At 43.5% G+C, this 18487-nt stretch overlaps 1 non-coding gene across 1 annotated transcript; it reads left to right on the forward strand.

The window, feature by feature from the left end:
* The first annotated feature begins 13680 nt into the window (after positions 1 to 13680).
* Positions 13681 to 13787, forward strand: LOC112586335. The gene has a single exon (XR_003110795.1). It is a non-coding gene; the product is annotated as a U6 spliceosomal RNA (small nuclear RNA).
* The last annotated feature ends 4700 nt before the right edge of the window (positions 13788 to 18487 follow it).

The raw sequence follows: 18487 nt of genomic DNA on the forward strand, positions 1-18487 counted from the left end.
CAACAAAATTTTTAAAGTTTGTGGAACTGATGTGGAAGTTGCAATTTCCATTTTGCTAAAAATACATTGATGTTTTTCAAGTTATCGACCACGGTCATTCTTAAAAGAAGGGTGTGTTTATCATCCTTTCCAACAAAGCACAGTATAACATCAATGATAGGGACAAAACTTCTATATAAATAACTGTAGCTTTAGGAAAAGTGTGTTACAACTTTCCTTCACTCTGTGGCAGGCAATTCTAAGCGGATGTCTTCATTTTAGAGATAAGAAAACAGAAGCCCAGATAAGTTAAGTGCTTCTTTATCAGAGAGCATAGTCACAGCAGAGTTGAGACCAGGATCCAGAGCTCCTCATTTAGTATCTAGGGTTTCACACCCTAAGCGCTATTGACATTTTGTGCTGAATAATTGCTTGCTCTTGTGGAAGACTCTTGAGAGTCCCTTGGACAGCAAGGAGATCCAACCAGTCCATCTTAAAGGAAGTCAGTCTTGAATATTCATTGGAAGGACTGAGGCTCAAGCTGAAACTTCAATACTTTGGCCACCTGATGTGAAGAACTGACTCATTTGAAAAGACTCTGATGCTGGGAAAGATTGAAGGCAGGAGGAGAAGGGGATGACAGAGGATGAGATGGTTGTATGGCATCACCGACTCAATGGACACGAATTTGAGTAAACTCTGGGAGCTGGTGAAGGACAGGGAGGCCTGGTTTGCTGCAGTCCATGAGGTCGCAAAGTGTCGGACATGAGAGAGCGACTGAACTGAACTGAACTGCTTGCTGTGTGTAGGGAGGGGGTGAGGCTGTCCTATGCATTGTAAGCTGCTTAGCAGGATCTTTGTCATCAACCCTCTAGATGCCATAGTGTACCCCAGTGGTGACAACTAACATCTCCAGGCATGCCAAATGTCCCCCGATTGAGAACTACTGCTCTAATGTAAGATACTTATACCACCTTATCTTATTCTCTCTCTTTGCCAGTCCCTTCCTATCTGCAGAGGATGAGAGGTCTCACTTCTGTACCTATCGAGAAAATGGTTCCATGAAAACACTAAACAGATGAAGGAACTGTAGCTCAGAGTAGTGAAAAGACTTGCTGAGGCTCATACAAAGGATGCTGGCAGTGAAGTGGGATCTTCCAGTCCTTCCTTCTCCCACTGAGTCCCTGGCCTTGTAGCCAATCCACACAGTGTGTAGGGGGACTGGTTGATGGAAGGCACCCAGTGAGACTCATTTGGTTGGTTTGGTGTCTGCACACGTATAAAACCATATTATAAATATTGTTATCCTCTTATTCAAAAAAGAGCAGGTCTTCATTCAGTGTTGAGAGGGGACTGGGAGAGATACAAAATGTTTCTCCAAGATAGAGTTGTTGATTTCAGTACTGAAAAGCAGATGGTGCAAAATAGCTCCAAAGCTGTTGAAAATATGTGTCCGGTCAAAGGGCTCGCTAAAGGCTCAGCATACAGCTGCGAGAGAAGGCGGAGGGAAGCAAGAGGAGGCTTCACAACCTCCCCCTCACCCTCAGAAGATGAATCCCATTTTTCTGGGGATGTGGAGGGAGGCTGAGGGGGTCAGAAGAGCCCTCTCCTTTAGGTTTGTTCAGGGCTTCTAGACAGCAGCTGAGAACAGGCACACTGGAAAGGAATTTAGGAGGGGCAGGATTCTTGTGAAAAAAGAAAAAAAAGCTGAGTACTCCTGAGGACTCTGGGAACGCCTTTCATGAAGGATGCTGCTGACAGCCGCGTGTGGTCCCGAGTCGGCACGGCAGTTTCAACATCACCAACCAGACGCGTGAATAGATTACCACCCCGTCAGCATGTGGTTCCTATTCTCCCCTCTCAGCAGGCCCATCCAGCCAAGGCTGTAGATTTGGGGTTGAATGAAGACATTTGGAAGCCGTAGATTCCTGCAGAAGAAGATCTTAAGAAAAGGAGGGCTTTCTTTCACAAACTGATGAGATGTCAGAGTAGGGAAGGACTTCAGAGGTCATGGAGTTCAGGGTCTGCTCACAGATTGAACCCGGAATGGTGGTGCTGGATGATTTCCTAGAGCATGGCCTTGAAGCTGGTCTTGGGCATAGAGGAAAGTGGTGCTGTGATGGATTAGGAGTGTCTGCCCAAGGATCAGGAGTAAGAAATGGTGCTGTGATGGATTAGCAACGTCTGGCCAGGAGAAGGAAATGATGGTGTGGATCAGGTAGACCATTTGTCCTCCCTAATGGTTCAACCAACACATTTTACAAGTGAGTGAACTGAGACCCAAGAAGAGAAGTGACATTTCCAAGAGGCTGATTCAAGGAACAGTGACAGAACAGGTCTTAACATTTTGATTAGTTTGCTACTCTCATCCTGAGCTCATTCATTTATTTATTCATTTAACAGATATTTGTTGGGTGTCTACTTTGTGGCAGATGTTCTTATATCATAGCACTTAGCCTTTAATGGAGCTATGGGCTTAGCTACTCATCTTTTGCAAGGCATCAATGTCTTTGGTTAAGTCCTGAGACAAATTTGTTTTAATATCCTGGACAGTGGCATCCTGTGCTTGCCCTGTAGCAAGAATTATCTTAGACACTTTGTGAGTCTGAAATAACATATGAACTCTGAAGAAAACATCATGGGCATCATGGACTCTGAAGAAAAACTTCCTGGGTCCTAATCTTGCCTTTGACTTACTTGCTGCTGTTGCTAAGTCGCTTCAGTCATGTCTGACTCTGTGCGACCCCATAGATGGCAGCCCACCAGGCTCCCCTGTCCCTGGGATTCTCCAGGCAAGAACACTGGAGTGGGTTGCCATTTCCTTCTCCAATGCATGAAAGTGGAAAGTGAAAGTGAAGTGGATCAGTCATGTCCAACTCTTACCGACCCCATGGACTGCAGCCTACCAGGCTCCTCCATCCATGGGATTTTCCAGGAAAGAGTACTGGAGTAGGGTGCCATTGCCTTCTCCTTGACTTACTTATATATAAGCAAATAATTGTCCATTTTCTCATCTGCAAAATGAGGATAACAGTACTGGTATTTAGCTCCTAATGATGTAAGAATTCAATGAGTTAATCCATACAAAGCACGTAAAACAGTGTCTGGCATATAATACGTGCTTCATAAATATAAGTTGGTATCATTTTTAAATGCAATCTTCACCACAACCTATGAGTGAAATATTATTAACATCTCACATTATGAAACACATTGTCTGGGTTTGGATCAAGTTTCTGCCACTGGTTGGCTATGTGATCTTGGACCTAAAATGAATTAGTAACAAAAAAGTAAAATACTGTACCAAAGTGCTTGTTGTTGATCTTTAGTTGCTAAGTTGTGTCCAACTCTTTGCAACCACATGGACTGTAACCCATCAAGCTGCTCTGTCCATGAGATTTTCCAGGCAAGAATACTGGAGTGGGTTGTCATTTTCTTCTTCAGGGAATCTTCCTAGACCAGCAATTGAACCCACATGTCCTGCATTGGTAGGTGGGTTCTTTACCACTGAGCCACCAGGGAAGCCCACCAAAGTGCTTAGAACGGAGTAATTATCAATGAGTGTTTCCTATCACCATCGCCATCACCAACACCATCATCACCATTACCATCACTATCATGTACAAGGGCTAAGAATGATACAGAAGAGTTAAAAACGTGAAAATCTACATATATTTTTTGGGTCTATACAGCTAATGGATATTCCTCTTTTGTATCCATACATGCAGTCATTTATTTGGCCTCAGCTGATATGTCTCAGTGTCAGATTTTCTTTTTCTGGGCTCCAAAATCATTACAGATGGTGACTGCAGCCATGAAATTAAAAGACGCTTACTCCTTGGAAGGAAAGTTAGGACCAACCTAGATAGCATATTCAAAAGCAGAGACATTACTTTGCCAACAAAGGTCCATCTAGTCAAGGCTATGGTTTTTCCTGTGGTCATGTATGGATGTGAGAGTTGGACTGTGAAGAAGGCTGAGTGTGAAGAATTGATACTTTTGAACTGTGGTGTTGGAGAAGACTCTTGAGAGTCCCTTGGACTGCAAGGAGATCCAACCAGTCCATTCTGAAGGAGATCAGCCCTGGGATTTCTTTGGAAGGAATGATGCTAAAGCTGAAACTCCAATACTTTGGCCACCTCATGCGAAGAGTTGACTCATTGGAAAAGACTCTGATTCTGTGAGGGATTGGGGGCAGGAAGAGAAGGGGATAAAAGAGGATGAGATAGCTGGATGGCATCACTGACTCGATGGATGTGAGTCTGGGTGAACTCCGGGAGTTGGTGATGGGCAGGAAGGCCTGGCGTGCTGCAATTCATGGGGTCGCAAAGAGTCGGACACGACTGAGTGACTGATCTGATCTGATATGTCTCAAACCACTTTATTTTCAGCATTATCATAATCAAACTCCTGATTTTACCCCTCCCTTTCCTTTCTGTTTCTCCCTTATCTCAGGGGATGGTGCTGCCTCAAGAAGTGCCATGTCACCATGCTTTCAAGGCTCTCTGACAGCTCACTCTGGGGATCTGAGTCCTCGTCCATATTTGTTCCCTCTTTCTTGAGACCCCCACCCCAACCAGGATTCACTGCATTGCTTCCTCTCTATCAGCATCACCTCTCACTGGACACTTGCAGTAGATTTCCCTAGAGCCTTCACCCCCTGCTTTGATCCTGTCCAGCACTCTCCCCATACTTCAGCCAAAGACATTTGTGTAAGATGCAGGTTGATCATCTTACACCCTTCTTTTCTGCTCACGTCTTCCTAAGCATACACTTAATGCCTAAACAGGTTGTTGTGGGAGAGGTCACAGTCCGCACCATAGCACTCAGCAGTGTCCCCAGGGGCCAGGCTCTTTTTCCTCTTTCCAGTTGGCCAACCCCAGTGTGTTGGCAACGCCTCCTCTTATGAAGACGTGCAAAATGGCTGTAGTGATTCACACACCCAAATCTCCAACAAGGAGGAGAATGTTCTCTTTGTGTTGCCCTGGGGACCTGGGTCACATAGTAACTTTGAAACTAGTCTTTTGGGAGAGAGAGTACACTGGTTGTTTAAGATCAATCATAAGTCATCCCCAGGAACAGATTGCCAACTCATGTCTGAAGTGATGCGAGTTCTCAGAGCAAGGAAGAATGAGGTAGTGGATGCAGGTAGACAGATAATTCACTGTGTTGAGTGAGGTATGGAGACAGCATGGCAGAGGTGAGGGAGGGGGACCCGAGGAGCCAGAACTAGATGGCCATCCTTTGCTAGTGAAGTGGCTCAGTCTCTAACTGCTTCTAACGGGGCATTTGTCCAGATGGGGCAAATCCCTTCTTGAGAGCAACATGGGGTAAATCATAGAGCAAAAACCCAGTGTTCTTGTAACCATCAATTATTAAATCTGAAGAATTGTAAGGACTCTTACATTTTAAAATAAAGCTTTTTTTTCTGAAATCTTTTATATACATAAGGACCTGTGTTTGCATTTAAATTTTCTAGAAATCTATACAATGTTGAGTAATGGTTGCCACTGAGAAGAACTGGGAGACTGGGGGTAAGATAGAGGTCGTTATCCATGCATGCCCCTCTGATGTTTCAGTTCTGAGTGTGTGATTGCCATATTTTTTCAATTACAAAGAGGTTTATTTAAAAAAAAAATTCAAGTAATTATCTCCCATTATAAAATTTTCTCTAGCAAGATATCCTCAATGCAGAAAATTTAGATGATATTTTTAAGTAGCTATTGCCAAATAATAAGTGTTCATTTATTATTTTATTTAATCCTCACAACAACCCTGCTTATAACCCTGTATTATTTCTATTTTACAGACCATAAACTGAAGCCCAATGAGATTAACATCTTCCCCCATATCACACATATAACTAGTAGACCTGGACTTAAAATCCATATTCAACAATATTAGTTGCCTCTTAGTAGGTGGCAGTAGAAAGAAAAGCAGAGGAGAGATACAGTCAATGCTTATTCTTTGCTGAAGTAATGTTCTATGAAGTTGCCATTAACACCCAAATTGGTGAGTACTGAACCATTGCTCCTGGAGGAAGCATAAAGTTAGTGTCCTGTGAGGCTCAGTCTGCATTGTTTTGTCAGTTAATCATCATATGGCTTTGTTTTATCTGCATTTTTGTTTAAAGACACCTCATTTAATGTATTTGTTGATTCTTTACCACTAGACTCGACCACAGCAAATGAACGAAGCTCATTCTAACATATATTTCCTCCATAAGGCATACTGCACCTTCCTGAACTTAAGAATACTACATCTCACTTCAACACTATGCTCCAGGGGCCATTCAAACAACAAATCACCAAGAACGAGCACAAAAATGTGGAAAACATTGCACTAAATGGGCCTGCAAAAGGACATTTGTTTATGAGATGGAGACTAAGACAGGAAGACAGCCCTGCCTCCTTGGACCTCAGCTGGAAATGTGCACACCAGGTGATTCAAAATTTCCCACATTGCAAAAATCCACGAATGACTGGGAAAGTGCCGCCAGTGTCCATTTTGAAGTTACAGACACATTTTAGAAAGTAAGCGAATTCTCAGACACATTTAGGTCAATTATCTTTCAGAATTCCTGAAGTGAAAACGACAACTGGCACTCCCTCCTAACCGCTTACGTCAAATGCAGCCTCTCCATTTGGTAGAAGCCACTGGAATAATGGCTCCTATCCCATTCTGAACACAATTCAAATTTGATACAGCACTTATCAGCTCCTGATCCATTATCTGTACAATGATATGTCTCTTGCACTAGAATCTAATCTCTATGAGGACAGGCTCTTTATTTTGTCCAGTCTCATATTCCCATGGCTTCTAAGAGTGCTTGTCCCAGAATAGGCCCTCAGTAATTTCATTGACTATGATAAATCCTTTGACTGTGTGGATTACAACTGTGAAAAATTCTTAAAGAGATGGGAATACCAGACCACCTTACCTGCCTCCTGAGAAACCTGTTTGAAGGGCAAGAAGCAACAGTTAGAACTGGACATGGAAAAATGGACTGGTTTCAAATTGGGAAAGAAGTATGTCAAGGCTGTATTCTTCACCCTGCTTATTTAACTTTTATGCAGAGTACATCATGTGAAGTGCTGGGCTGGATGAAGCACAAGTTGGAATCAAGATTGCTGGGAGAAATATCAATAACCTCAGATATGCAGATGACACCACCCTTATGGCAAGAAGAACTAAAGAACCTCTTGATGAAGGTGAAAGAAGAGTGAAAAACCTGGCTTAAAACCCAACATTCAAAAAACTAAGATCATAGCATACAGTCCCATCACTTCATGGTAAATAGATGGGGAAACAATGGAAACAGTGACAGACTTTATTTTCTTGGGCTCCAAATATCATTTCAGATGGTGACTGCAGTCATGAAATTAAAAGACACTTGCTTCTAGGAAGAAAAGCTATGACACATCTAGACAGCATATTCAAAAGCAGAGACATTACTTTGCCTACAAAGGCCCATCTAGTCAAAGCTATGGTTTTTCCAGCAGTCATGTATGGATGTGAGAGTTGGACCATAAAGAAGGCTGAATGCCAAAGAATTGATAATTTTTAACTGTGGTGTTAGAGAAGACTTGTGGTGTTAGAGAAGACTCTCGACTCCCTTGGACTGCAAGGAGATCAAAACAGTCCATCCTAAAGGAAATCAGTCCTGAATAATCATTAGAAGGACTGATGCTGAAGCTGAAGTTCCAATACTTTGGCCACCTGATGTGAAGAGCTGACTCATTGGAAAGGGCTCTGATGCTGGAAAAGATTGAAGGCAGGAGGAGAAGGGGATGACAGAGGATGAAATGGTTGGATGGCATTACTGACTCAATGGAACTGAGTTTGAGTAAACTCAGGAAGTTAGTGATGGACAGGGAAGCCTGGTGTGCTGCAGTCCATGGGGTCACAAAGAGTCGGCCATGACTAAGCAACTGAACAACATTTTTTTGCTGAATGAATGATAAATGAATGATTCTTATATACTTGGCATTGAATGCAATGGAGCCCCATTGCCTTATTGAAACTGCTCAAACATGTATGATGTCTTGAAGGCAATTCAATGGTGCTGCCAGAATTCTTGGCTTATCACTATGTGTATAAAACATTCCCACCCACCCCTATGAAGAAAATCCAGCACAGGCTGTGTTTCTGAGACTCTGGTGAAAATACGTAAAGGTTAAGCTCACTGCTAAAACCATTGACATTTGAACAGCCTCAATGAGAAAGCAAAGTGGTTGTGAGAAACATTCATGTGAGGTTTTATGATGGAAGTGTGAGCACCCACGGTAATGACTCTTAGAGAACTGTGTAGACTTGCTGGGGATTCGGATGAGGGGCGGTGGTGGAAACGCTGTTCATTAAAATAACAACACACAGATGCTGGGGTCCTTTTAACTGAAGGTCGGTGGAGCGAAGCGAAGAGAGGGTCAAGTTTAATTACCAATGCACCATAAACAATGTTCTTTGCTGGGTAAGCTCTCTTTGCACGGAGGCACAGTTATAGCTTCTTGTCTTTACTTGGCTTCAAGAACACGCTCACACCGTACCATTCTACAAGGAGGCTTCTCAAACTCCCCGGGTTGGAACCTTTTGTCCCCACAGCCTGCTGATGTTGAGGCATGCCTTACACAGATCGACTGTAGCTCACTCCATCTGCTTGTGCAGGGGCCCCATCCCCCACTGCGTTTTAAGTTTTCACCTACTTCCCAACAGCACCTTCTTCCTCAATATCCCCATGTTCAGTCTTGCCCCTTTCTCATCCATCTTCAAAGATCAGAGTGGTCTTCCCTGGAAAGCAGATCTGACCATGTCATTTCTGTATTTGTAACCCATCTAGTGCTCCCTGCTGATCCTTTGGGCAAAATCCCAGCTCCACCCGACTTGGCTCCTCACTCCTAGGTCCACAGAGCAAGCAACACTGGACATGAGATGACAGTGTTGGACTTGGTTGATGGACAGATGGGGTTCGTCACAGTATTCGTTCTCCTTTTATATATGTTCAAAATCTTCAAAAAGAAAAAGAGCTTCCTCTAGGTAGCTGGGTTCTTAGCTGAAACTTGAGTTTGAGGTCTTCTGGGTCAAACAGGTTGGAGGACGCCCTGTAGCCTGAGGGAACAGCATTTACAAAGCCCTAAAGGTTACACTGAAACTTTGTATGTGTTCATACACTTGCTGGAGCCCTGCTCTGAAAGGCATTTATGGCTCCCTTGTCAGACCCAGCTGTGACGGTGTGCACTATTCATGCCTTCTCAAATTCATCAACTTGATTATCTTCATTTATCTGATTCAGAGGGTGCTGTGCTGCGCTTAGTTGCTCAGTTGTGTCCAACCCTTTGAGACCCCATGGATTGCAGCCTGCCAGGCTCCTCTGTCCATGAGGATTCTCCAGGCAAGAGTACTAGAATGGGTTGCTGTTCCCTCCTCCAGGGGATCTTCCCAACCCAGGGATTGAACCCACATTGCAGGCAGATTCTTTTACCAACTGAGCCACCAGGGAAGCCCAAGAACATGGGAATGGGTAGCCTATTCCTTCTGCAGAGGATCTTCCTAACCCAGGTATTGAACCGGGGTTTCCTGGATTGCAGGTGGATTCTTTACCAGTTGAGCCACCAGGGAAGCCCAATTCAGAGTGTATCAACATTATATTTGGATACATGTTACAAAGACAGAAGGTTCTCTTGAGAGACACCAGCCTGTTGGGGGTCACAGAGGGCTGTGGTGGCTGGAGTGTGACATGGGAATTCTGGGAGCTGCATGTGGAGGAGGAATGGGCTGGGAGGTCTATGGTGAGCATTTGATGACTATTTGATGACTGAGTGAACAAGTGTAAAGATGGGAAAAGAAATGCACGTGACATGGAAAGACCTGAAACCAGAGTTCAGTGAGGTAGAAGATGATCAAACTGTTTAGTTCAGTTCAGTCGCTCAGTCATGTCCGACTCTTTGTGACCCCATGAACTGCAGCACGCTAGGTCTCCCTGTCTGTCACCAGCTCCTGGAGTCCACCAAAACCCATGTCCATTGAGTCAGTGATGCCATCCAACCATCTCATCCTCTGTCTTCCTCTTCTCCTCCTGCCCTCAATCTTTCCCAGCATCAGGGTCTTTTCCAGTGAGTCAGCTCTTCGCATGAGGTGGACAAAGTATTGGAGTTTCAGTTTCAACATCAGTCCTACCAATGAAACCCAGGACTGATCTCCCTTAGGATGGACTGGTTGGATCTCCTTGCAGTCCAAGGGACTCTCAAGAGTCTTCTCCAACACCACAGTTCAAAAGCATCAATTCTTCAGCACTCAGCTTTCTTCACAGTCCAACTCTCACATCCATACATGACCACTGGAAAAACCATAGCCTTGACTAGATGGATTGTTGACAAAGTAATGTCTCTGCTTTTCAATGTGCTATCTAGGTTGGTCATAACCTTCCAAGGAGTAAGTGTCTTTTAATTTCATGGCTGCATCACCATCTGCAGTGATTTTGGAGCCCAGAAAAATAAAGTTAGCCACTGTTTCCACTGTCTCCCCATCTTAGAGATGACCATTGGGGTGTATCTGGCAGGAGTGATGAGGACAGTATGCTCAGAGAGGCTCACATTTGTTGGGTATCCTGTGATGTGCTGGGTGCAATCCTGAGGCCTTGACTTGAGTCTGTGCTTTCAATTTTAAGCTTAAGAAGAAGTGTTCAGTGGGCACCAGCATAGTAAATAATGCTTTGTGGAGCACCTGGAAACTCAGATGGTCTTAAAGCATTGATTTCCATGAATTAATGAATAGGGAGAGCATGTAGAAACATCTGGTCTTCACTCTCTGATTTAACCCTGACTTGACTTATCTCAAACTGGGTTCCCTCAGCCTATGTGAATGGTCAGTTGTATTATTCCTGTTTCTCTAATAGTTCCATTGATGATTTTTCAGCTGAAACATCCAGGGAAGAATTGGATTCCATGGCAAAATGTGAATCAATGGAAGATAAAATTTTCCAGAAGTTTAAAACTCAAATAACACTGGAACCAGAACAGGTAAGACAGAATTCACATCCCTCCTTACTGTGTTCTTTTCAGATCAAGTTTTGCAAATATGATCCCTGCAAAGAAACTCTCTATAATAAGCTGTTCTCTTCCCTGGGAGCCTCTAAAAGCAGGCTCCTGTTTTCTTGTCATAGGAGTTCTTCACACAGATGGCTCATATAGGAATAAGCTTCTGCAATGCTGATCTATTTAGTAGCTATTTAAGCTAAAGGTTATACCATTTATCATATAGGATTTGTTTTCTAAAGGAAGGATCAGAGATGGGAGATGAAAAAAATGTTGCCTGTGATATGCTGAGTTTAGAAAATAATAGCAAGAAAGAAAGGAACAAGAAAGTGGAGGAGGGAGGAAGAAGGAAGGGAGGAAAGAAGGAAGGAAGAAAGAGGGAGAGGAGGAGGAAAGAAACAAAGTAATTTGCCTGTTTTCTAGCAGGAACCTTTAGTGTATGAGACCACATGACAGGTTAACACAGACACTGGTTTTCTGAAAACAGGATGGGCTTTGGCATCGTAAAGACTCAGGTCTGAATCCTGGTTCCATGAGTTTGTAATGAGCTTCTGAGGTAATCCCACCTACAGTGTGTGAAAAAATTAGAAGGTGGCTGTGAAGTTGAAATGAGATTGTAGGCACATAGTAGGTATTCACCTGATGCAAAGAACTAACTCACTGGAGAAGCCCCTGATGCTGGGAAAGATTGAAGGCTGGAGGAGAAGGGGACAACAGAGGATCAGGTGGTTGGATGGCATCACCAACTCAGTGGACATGAGTTTGAGTAAACTCCGGGAGTTGGTGATGGACAGGGAAGCCTGGTGTGCTGCGGTCCATGAGGTCGCAGAGTTGGACATGACTGAGCAACTGGACAGAACTGAACTGAGTAAGTATTCAGCAAATGTTTTCTTTCTCCATATTCTGTTCTTCCATTCACATGATTCCCCCTAATGTGCCTCACAGGAATATGTAAATCTCTAAGGAAAATTCAGCCGAATTTCCACCAAATAGTCACTGAATCAAATAAACATCCCAGGGCTTATAGGAAGAACAGATCTAGGTCTTAAATGTTAGAAGGTGGTTTTTAGCAATACATGTGGTAAAATACAGGAAACCCATCAGCTGTTACTAAAAGCTTATCATAATTACCTATGTTTGCAATACTTATCTAAACCCCATGTTTCACTTGGCATGTCTTAAAACTTATAAAATAACCTTCCTCATATCTGTGCGAAGGTCAACACTGACTGTGATTGTGCTTTAGATACAGAACGTGATAATGTGGATGCTCTGTGTCTGAGCACTGACCCCTGCCTCCCAGAGCTCTGCTGCCCTCTGGCCGCTGGTTGACTTTGGCCAACGGAGGGGCTGGGTAGGGTGGAAGTCTACAGGAAACAGAGTTCAAGGCATGGCCTCCCATCTCCTCCCTGTTGCAGTGCCCGAGTTCCAGCTACGGCTTGGTCCCTGAAAAGCATCTCCTGGTGGGTGACCATCTTCACCGTCCTGGTGCGTGACCGTCCTCGCAGCCCCGGTCTCACTGCTTCCTCCCCTGGGAGTGGTCCTGGCCTTGTCTGGCTCCTAGTTCTTGCGATCCACTGGCGTCACTGGTCCCTTAACCCTGCTCTGTGAGTGGACCTTTGTCTGCACTTGTCAGGACCCTGATGGATGCACCACCTCCCCTGACGCTAAGGCCCCTCACCTCGTGTCTCTAACTCTCTCAAGATGCTCCCTCCTTGCTCACCAGAAGGTACTTTGCTGCAGGCTTTGGAAGCTACTGTGGCTACAGGAGATCCCACACTGTCCCTTGATTTCTCATCATCTTTCTCGTGGTCTGTAACCACTTCCCAGGTCCCTGGTGATTTGTCTGGTCCCTCTTGTTTCAACTCAGGCTGTCCCCTCCTCCAGAGCATCCTCCCTGACACCCCAGGGAGGGCCAGGAGTCCCCACTGTCGCTTCCACAGCAGCTGGCCCTCCTGACTCCCTCAGTAATCGTGGTGACCTCTGGACAGGAAGAAGAATTCTTAAGTCTCTGCATCCTTGTCACCAACTATAGGGACAGGTCTATACCAGAGGCTTAATAAATGTTTTTTGAATCACAAATAATGGTGCTGACAAGCTTTGCACACAATGGGTCCCTTCTAGGCACATCCAGAAAGACAGCAAGAGAAGCCAATAGAAGTCTTTGAAGAATAAACAAACACTATTTTCTGCCTGAAATCTTTGAGCAGAGTCACTTTTTCCAGCACAAGGAGTAAAGAGTTAGAGGGTAGACTGTGCCCCAATCTGAAAAGATGCAGCTGTCAGCTTCTCCTAGCTGCCAATTGCAAACCTCAGCTTTGGTCTTAAAGACGCTGTAGTTAGAAAAGAAAAATAAAATTGGTCCATTTCCTCTCTTCACCTATTCTCCTAACTGCTTTTCAGTGAAAATGATTTACCCATGCGAAATTTTTTGCCAGGGAACCTAAAACCATCACAGATCTATTCAATTTAAAAATATTTCTAGTCTTCTTATGGGACACACACTCTGGGCAATCCCAACACAGCAAAGTGGGAATCGAAAGAGTGGTGACAATTTCTGCAAAAACCAAAATGAAAAAGCAACAACAAACCGCTTTAAAATAAATTCTATCCAGACACAGCATTAGAACTCTTTGTTCTTATCATTTTAGCCAAAAGAACAACAAAAAAGGTGCTGACTTCAGCAGCACATGTACTAAAAGTGGAACAATACAGGGAAGATTAGTGTGGCCTGTGCGCAAGGATGACATGCAAACTCGTGAAGCATTCCATATATTTTTTTGGTTACAGGGGAGAAGGATGGGAAGAAAGGATAGTTAGGGGGATTGGGATGGACATATACACACTGCTATATTTAAAATGATAACCAACAAGGAGCTAGTGTATAGCACAGGGATCCGCTCGGTGCTACATGGCAGCCTAGATGGAAGGGGAGTTTGGGAGAGAATGGATGCATGTGTGTGTGTGGCTGAGTCACTTGGCTGCACACCTGAAACTATCACATTGCTAATCAGCTTTACTCCGATACGAAATGAGAGTTGTTTTTTTTTTTTTTAAGGCACTTACTGATGCCCTTATATGACATATAGATTTTTCCCAGCCATACTTCATTTGAACTTAAATCTCATTTTCCTCTCTCTGTGCTGACAGTAGGAAAGAGGAGCTGGTTCGCCTGATCCATACCTGGCCAGGTGGAGTTGAGGGTGAATTCATCAGACATGTTCGCTCTCAAAGCACTCTTGCAGTATAACGGAAAGTGTTAGTCTGAACCATTTCTTCAGGGATGCTGAGGCCATATGAGATTTTCAAGTCTTTCTCCCAAGAGCTTTTATACAGACAACATAAAGTTTTATATTAAAAATACTTAGGCTCCCTTCTATTTCCCCAAGAAGTGGAAGAAGCCCATTCCTCAGGCTGACAAATACTCAAAAGACAACTTCCTCAATACTCAAGTTTAAAGAATTATATCCCAATGGATTAAAAATCAAAGCCTCAGACCTCTCTAGCCTTTGCAGCTATTTCTTTCTTTGCTTCTAACCTGACCCTGCACCTGAAGCTTTCTCTGAGCTTGGAGCAACCTCCCCCGACCCCCCATCGCCCTGGCGTCCCTCACACTTTGCCCTGGAGCATTGGTTTGGTCATTAATCAGCAATCATCTTCTGATGATAGTGCCAATCACTATTTAGATCTGGGCTATCGTTTCTCTTCCTTTTGGCCATTTCTTGTTTTTATGTCTCTGAGCATGCAGCTACTTCCACCTGCAACATTCTTCTTTCCTTTTCTCTGCCAACTTCAACTCAACCTCCAAAACCTACCCTAAATCTTACCTCTTCTATTGAGACCTCACCATTTTCCTCTCTACAGGATTAGGCAGCTTCTTACTCTAGATTCTGGAAGATTTTTTCTTCTCTTCATCCTTTGAACATATTTGCCACAGCAAAATTATAAACTCTATGCTTGCTCAGTTGCTCAGTCCTGTCTGACTCTGTGACCCCATGGACTGTAACCTGCCAGCCTCCTCTGTCCATGGAATTATCCCAGCAAGAATATTGGAGTGTGTTGCCATTTCCTCCTCCAATAAACTCTATGGGACGAGGGCAAAAGAAGTGTGGAAATACATGAGGATTTGTAACCCCAGCAGTCATCAAATTGCAGGGATTAGTGCCTCACGTCAGCTCTGCATGCTGCACACTGTGCCACACTGTCTCTCTGAACAGAAACTCCTTCAAAGCAGACATTATAGTTCATCTTTTCATTCCCAGAACCAATTACAATAACAGGCACAAAATAGATGTTCACTAAATGCTAAATGGATGTGTAAAGGAATGAATGAATGCAGTTCTGTCTCAGAAAGAATAGTGCTCTATTCCTTTACAGTTCTCGCATTTTAGTGAAACATAAGTGGGGATATTTATAGGTGTCAAAGGAGAGTAATGAATGATAGACATTAAAAAGACTAGATTTGTTGAATCTAGAAAAATGGTACAGATTTGCAAGTAAAAATAGAGATACAAACATACAGAACAAACCTAAGGACACCAAGGGATGGAAATTGGGGGAGTGGATTGAATTGGGAGATTGGAATTGACATGCAAAATAGTACATATAAAATAGATAGGGACTCTACCCAGTGCCTTGTAGTGACCTCAATGGGAAGGAAATCCCAAAAGAGACTGTATATATGTACATGTATAGCTGATTCATTTTGCTGTACAGCAGAAAATAACACAATATTGTAAAGCAACTATAATCCAATAAAAAGTTATAATAAAAGAGTAAATCCATTAATAGAAAAGGAAGATTAATCACAAAAAAATAGGAGAGAGATGAGCTTACACACAGGATTCTGAGACCCATAGCCTGGGTCAGCTCCTTTCTAATTGTGTAACTTGGTGTTGGAGAAGATTCTTGAGAGTCCCTTGGACGGTAAGGAGATCAACCCAGTCAATCCTAAAGAAAATTAACCCTGAATGCTTATTGGAAAGACTGATCCTGAAGCTGAATACTTTGGCCACCTGCTGTGAAGATAAGACTCATTGGAAAAGACCCTGATGCTGGAAAAGACCCTGGGCTTCACAGGTGGCTCAGTGCTGAAGAATCTGCCTGTCAGAGCAGGAGACACAGAAGGCGTGGGTCCAGTCCCTGGGTCAGGAAGATTCCCCTGGAGAAGGCAATGGCAACCCACTCCAGTACTCTTGCCTGGAAAATCCCATGGACGGAGAAGCCTGGTGGGCTGCAGTCCATGAGGTCATGAAGAGTCAGACACGACTGAGTGACTTCACTTTCACTTTTCACTTTCATGCGTTGGAGAAGGAAATGGCAACCCACTCCAGTGTTCTTGCCTAGAGAATCCCAGGGACGACGGAGCCTGGTAGGCTGCCGTCTATGGGGTCACACAGAGTCGGACACGACTGACGTAACTTAGCAGCAGCAGCAGCAAATCCTGTGGACTAGGAGCCTGACAAGCTATAGTCCATGGAGTTGCAAAGAGTCGGACATGACTGGGAGAGCATACACACGCACAAGTGTGTGTATGTGTGTGCATGTACTTGTGCTGATGCTGGGAAAGACTGAGGGCAGGAGAAGGGTGTGGCAGAGGACGAGATGGTTGGATGCCATCACTGACTCAATGGACATGAGTTTGAACAAACTCAGGGAGATGGTGAAGGACAGGGAAGCCTGTAGTCCACGGAGTCGCAAACAGTCAGACACAACTTAGCAACTGAACAGTAACTATATAAGAAATTGCTTCTGAGAATTCTTTGTTAATTCATTTAAAAATAATAGTAAATCATGGAAACGTTTTTAGGAAAGACAGCTATATTTTGGAAAAGAAAATGATCACGAGGAGAGCGTGTTGTTTTACATTCTGAACATCTCTTTAGTGCCTGGTTTAACAGAAGCCAACTTGATGGTTCTATTTACTTCTGTGATCCATTGTGACTTTATTTGTCACATTGTCTCTGGGAAACTCCACTTCACACTCACAAGAGAAAGAGGGTGAAAAGGCAAATACCATGTTAGTTTCATGATAAAAAGCGTTTGGACCTTGCAGATCCACCTAAGTGTCTTGGGAGACCCAGAGGTCACTCATCGTGCATTGGGAATTGGTGATCTAGACTAAGACACGTCCCATGATATTGCAGCTGTTCGTATTTGTATCTTTGTCTCTTGTATGACTATGAGCTCCAACAGGGCCAGAACTCTAACTCAGTTCTCTTTCCCTGGAGGCAAACGCTCCATCAAGTCCTTGGTGGTGCTGGTGCTGGTTTAGTCCCTCAGTCGTGTCTGACTCTTGCGACCCATGGACTATAGCCCATCAGGCTCCTCTGTCCATGGGATTCTCCAGGCAAGGACACTGGAGTGGGTTGCCATTTCCTTCTCCAGGGGATCTTCCCAACCCAGGGATCGAACCCAGGGTCTCCTGCATTGCAGGCAGATTCTTTACCTAAGTTGTACAATAAATAAAAGAGCCTCCTAAATGTTTTCTTTAGAACTTAGAAATGTGATCTTTTCTTTTATCTACTTTGTTTCACTTTTTCTATTTCCTATTTAGTGCTCCCATTTATTTAGTTAATGATTTCCAATTTCTTCATCTCTTCTTTTTTTGATGTTCCTTTTTAAACCTTTATCAAGTGTAGTAGAAAAGTTTTTGTATACATACATATATATGCATAATATATATATATATTTTAGAAAACTTGTGAATTTTTGCTAACTAAAAAATGTATGACATTTTGATTCCACTGGTTTAACATAGTATGAATAGAATGCTAGATTTCTAATTAAAAAAATAGATATGCACCAAACAACAAAGGTTTACTGTATGGCACAGGGAACTACAGTCAATATCTTGTAATAACCTATAATGGAAAATAGTATCAAAAACAATATATGTGTATATGTATAGCTGAATCCCCTTGCTGTGCACCTAGAACACTGTAAGTCAACTATACTTCAATTATATATATATATAAAGGAAGCAAAAGAAAAGAACTTAGAAATGCATATGGCATAAAGAACAAAGAAAAAGGAAACCATTTGTTGTTCTGTTTTTGTTCTTCTGTCTGTAAAGGTCTGTAGGTGATTACAGTTTTTTAAAATCTGAAGAGATAATTTGTCTCGAGAGATGAGCTGTCTGCAAGAAGAAAGTCAGTTGGTCCAGGGAGCAGCGGACAGAGGTTGAGAGACACAGGAGACAAGCCAAGTGATTTGCATTCATACTGTTCCACTGGATTCCCCCCTCCCCTCGTCTCCTGCCGTTTCTGATTTTTATGTTCCTTGTCAGGACACGGGAGAACATACAGGATATATAGCATATGTTGCAAGGTCCAGGAGGGCTTCTTTCCAGGGCCAGGCACAGCCAGGATCAATTAAGTAACAAGGAAGGTAGAAAATATAGCTGCAGCTGGAACAAATCAGTTGCTCAAGCACGCGGGGTTGCAACCCATAAAAGGTCAGCAGGCAACTGGCGTGCA

Source organism: Bubalus bubalis, chromosome 7 (assembly GCF_019923935.1).
Source record: "Bubalus bubalis isolate 160015118507 breed Murrah chromosome 7, NDDB_SH_1, whole genome shotgun sequence".
Taxonomy (NCBI): domain Eukaryota; kingdom Metazoa; phylum Chordata; class Mammalia; order Artiodactyla; family Bovidae; genus Bubalus; species Bubalus bubalis.